The sequence below is a fragment of the Gallinula chloropus genome, assembly GCF_964237585.1.
Source record: "Gallinula chloropus genome assembly, chromosome: 13".
NCBI classification, from domain to species: Eukaryota; Metazoa; Chordata; class Aves; order Gruiformes; family Rallidae; genus Gallinula; species Gallinula chloropus.
The window spans coordinates 18438123-18442956 of record NC_140098.1 but is presented as its reverse complement, the minus strand read 5'-3'; positions in this window follow the sequence as shown (position 1 = coordinate 18442956).

Below are 4834 nucleotides of genomic sequence, written 5' to 3'. Positions count from 1 at the left end.
GTGAGATTCTGAAGAGACACCCAGCACCCATTCTGTTCCAATGGGGATATTCACTGCTTCTGAATATATGGTGCCATGTTTTTCATACATCTGGGGCAAAAGGTCTGAGTACCAGATTTTGAGAAATCCAATACACACACAGGAGAAACACAAATAAGTTAGAAAAGCAAGCAAGATATTTATAACTAATGAAATACATTATTTCTTAAAGTGAAGGTAACAAAAGGGAGGGAGTTAGGGCAACAATGAATTTTTAAGAGACAGACATGTTGAATTAGATGGCCTTTATCTCCCTCAGAAATCTTACTGCCTTTCTTTCTTCAAATACCCTTCCAACACCCTCAGGCACAACATGGGACAAAGACTTCCAATGAAAAAAACACATAAAACAGTACAAGTCCTGTAATTTATAGTAATGAAAAGCAGTTTCTCTAGTGTGTGTCATGAAACCGCTCTACTGCTTATACTGCACACAGAAACCATCTGAGCATCACAGATTAGTTTCAGTAGTTTACATAGATATGCATGATCATAGAAGAGGAGGCAACCTGCTTATTTTGGAAATCAGGAAGTGGATACGTGCTCTTCCAAACCTTTCTGGAAATGTATTGATCTCCTGGAAGGCATTTTCTGGCAGCCTGAGGGTTTTTATTTATGTTCTTTAGAGCTCCTGCGAACTGTGAGACGAGTATATGGTGCTCCAACATTAAAGTTATACCTATAGAAATCATTCAGTAGGAATTACCTTTCTTTACCTTAGCCTAGATTTATTCTAATAAGTGACAATAACACTGAGCTGTTAAATGAGTGATTTTGACCCTGAATCTTCTGTGAAGATTTGTGTTATACTCTGCATCTATAAGCACTTGATTACCAGATCACAACACGTGTTTATGAAGCTCTACCTATTGGTACTGTAACTGATTTTTTTATTTCACATAAATTTTAGAATGCACATTTTTTAAAGGCTTTCATTTATGACTTCCATCCTAGTTTGTGCAGCTGTGTGTAGCACTAGGTTTAAGGGTAGTTGGAACCTAAAAGGTGTTTTGCAAATGCATTTGCACTGATGCCACAATCTCCTTGTATTTGTTCTCTTGAAACGTATTTCTCTGCTAACATACCAGCACCTCAGTTCATCCAGAATGAGCTGGGGCAGGGAGAGGGAGAGTGAGTCCAGGCAAGTAATAGTATATGTCAATTCTAGCTCGCTCTTAACTGTGATACCCTTGCAAACTTTGTTTGCAGTCATTTCAGTTTTATTAGATTTAACTGCTTAGTTTTCCAAACCAAGTGTATTGAATTCAAGTATTTGGCAAACTGTAACTACCCAGGGTCACTTTTGGGAGGATGTTATTCAGTTTTCATTAAAGACAGAACTTAGGGGGGAAATGGAAAACCAGACACTGAAGCCATAGATATTTCCTGCATGTTCTCAGAACTCTGTATTGCTCATTCTAGGGCAGGAATGGCAGTATTATTCCTATTAATCACTAGCTGTCACAGAATTATTTCTCATTAAGAAAACTCATATAAATTTGTAAAACCTAACATAAATGCAGCAAGGTTATTACTTCATATACTACCTGTTAAAACAAATATACATAATTTCAAAAACCTCCAAAATAGTGAAGTTTACTGTTACTGTGGACTGTGTATAGATGGGAAATGGGACAGAAGGTACCAGGTGTGAGTAAAAAACTGAGATTTGTGCCTACACTGCAGTACTTCACTGAGTGTAGTGAAGGAACATGGTGCCACTCTGAAGGGGATAAATATCAATGAAGAACTTCAAGCCCTGAGAAAGAAAAGGGACCATGTTGAGAGGTCAAGTATGTTCGATGCTCCCCTCCAATGCATTCAGTAATGAACAATGAGGCAGTAATGAGGATGAAGCAAATATCTACTCAGTCTTTTTATGCATCATTAGTGAAGCCAGTGGGTATGATGGTTGAACCAAAAAAAACTCAAGGAAAGCAACTAATTTTGGATCAACACACATTTTTTTCATTTTCTCACCAGCAAAACAATAAACTGAGAAGGAGGTTGACCATAAACAAAACATTTTGTCTTTAGTCTATTTAGTCCCTCTTTATTTTAGTTTTGTTAGTCAAATTGAAAATGAAACGTTTATGGTTTTGTTCTGAAAATGTGGTAATGACATGCTTAGTCTGTCCCAAATATACTTGCTTTCTGAATGTTTTTTCTGAAACCCTTTATTAAATTTGACCCAATTTCATAAGTACTTTTATTCTCCCTTCATGATGTGTTGAACTGGTTAATCACATTCCCCATTGCCAGTATTTTGTTTCCCAGGAACAAAGACCACTCATGTTTTCTCCTTTTATCCTCTTAATTGAAATGCATAATGCCTCATCACCAAAATACTTGAGGCTTTTCTAAAAATGATCTCCATGAAACCTCTTCCCTTCCCTTTTCCTCCTTGTAGTAAAGCAACAACATGAAAACAAGAAGTCAGTACCATTAAGTTTAAAGATGTGTGTATTGGTGAAAAAAGAGTGTGGTTCAAGAGATGGTTTTTGTATGTGACTGAAAGTGGCCAAGCATGTGCCTGTCCTTTCTGAGGTTCTTCCTCCAGAGAGCGAGTGGGGGAAAGCAACTGGTGTCATCCCTCCAAAGAAAGAAGTTACTCTGAGGTATCATCAGCCTGACACAGTTGGTATTCCTGAATTACCAGGGGAGGGGAATGCAGGTATTGTTTAGCTAGTGCAGATACAACAGCTCCAAACCAAATCTCTACAGTGATGACAGCTGTGGTCTACTGAGTTGAGTGGCAATTTAATTTTTCCCCGTATATATTTTATATATATTTATGTACATTCTGCCCCTTAGTACAGTGAGCTACAGTAATCAAAGTAACAAATCCACAACCAACCACAGGCCACTACAGAGTTCCATGGTTCAGTAGTCCCAGACAGGAGGATGGGAAGTATTTAAAAGCCAGGGATCACTGGGACAGCTGCTCTCTATAAAGTCAATGAGACCATAGTAAGTCTGTTAGTTTGACAATTGAAAGCCACACATCCCAAATGAGGACCAAAAAAAGTGCCAGGTTTTGGGTTTTTTTTGGTGAGGACTCTTCCTCTTTTCAGAGAAATGATCTCAAACCTGCCTAACCTGAGCTCCTGTGAATTGTTCATCCACACTGAGCAGTCCTTAAGGGGACTGTGCTACATTCAGAGTAAAGATGATGCCTTGCTTTGCTTCTGCAGTGGCTCTGTGCAGATATTTGATAAGGCAGAGCACAGGAATGAGCTGCTTGGGATGCTGCAGTCGAGTGCCCTGGAGATGGAGAAAAGCTGTCCACTGTGACTCAGACACAGATACATTAGCACAGTCCCCATGTCAATGAATCAAGATAGAAGTGTGATGTTTAGTTGCTAATTACATTTAGGCTCCTTTGGGGAACCCACCAAGATTTCTATGAATGTACAGTTCCAGCCAGTGAACAGAGAGAATTAATCCATTGGTTTGGTGTGACCAGGGACCTAAAAGGAACAATTGCTTGCACTGCTGTGATCTCCCTTCCTCAAGGTTAAGTTCTTCATACAGATTCCACTCCTGTTCTTCATGTGAGATGATTTTTCTTTGAAAATGCAAACTATTACATTAGCACTTATTTATTGGCCTAAATTAACAATAGTGCTTTTGCTTAACAATGTAATTTTTCATTACTGGCATCTTTATCCCACATAAGCCACATTTTCAAAAAAAAAAAAAAAAGATTAAAGAATGAGAAAATAAAACTTGGGAGAGACTTTGAAAGGTTTTTCTCATGAAAACCTAATTTTCCAGCAATGACTTTTCATGGAAGATGTTTGTCTAACAAAAACTGTTTGCTCCAAAACCCCTCCAAACCTTTCCCACGTTGCCTATTCTAACTCTTAATTCTTGCTACATTTTTTCTAATGGCTTGATCCAAATTTCACTTGATACAATGTGGACTTGCTGTCCACGGCTTGTGCTTGGGTTTTCATCTGCACTCTCCCTCTAGTTGAGATGCTGCCAGCACTGAGACAGCACAAAGATTTCTTCAGTTGTACAGCCCATTTTCCACAACAGCATGATGCTGTTAATTCACATGCAGCTTGCAGTCCCAATATAGTCCCTTATCCCTTGGTGCGGAAATTTTCCTTAAGCTGACATTCTGTAGCATAGGTTCCTGAAATTGATTACTTCTGCGTAAGAATCCTGCCTTTATGCCTTTTATTTGCCTCTTCTGGCTTGTTTGGTTGGTTTTATTTTTAAATTGGGGCACTCACAACTTTTGTGGATTTACTCAAATATTGCATTCATTAAAAACACAATTGTTTGTACATTGTAAGTAGCAAAGTGGGTGTATGGTGCTGCAGAGAGGGCTTTGGTGTAAAATGTTGTCGTGTGTTACAATCAGTTCTTTGATCAAAACAGTTTCAAGATGTGAAGAGGTAGGGAGATGTTTGCAGAGACCTTATGCAGGTGTGGATTCAAGGAGAGTCATCAGGAACTGACTGTAGCAAAAGATGCTTTCTTTAGGACTTTCAAACAAGAGGCTACGGGATGTAACAGCAATAGGCTCACTTTGCAGGCAGATTTTCAAAGAAATCATGCCTACATTAATGATCTGTAGGGTCCCTCTTGTTTCTTCACGTTGTGGCTATTGCAGGTTCCCAGATCAGATCTGATCAGGTGTTTGTGGCTCTTCTTAACGTTTCCAGAAGGGGAAATAGCTTTGCTGTCAAAATACTGCTGGGGCTACCGAGTCCTTCTCCTGCACTGCCAGGTCTGGTCATGGGAATTCTTTGTTGACCAGACACATGTAACAGATTCCTAA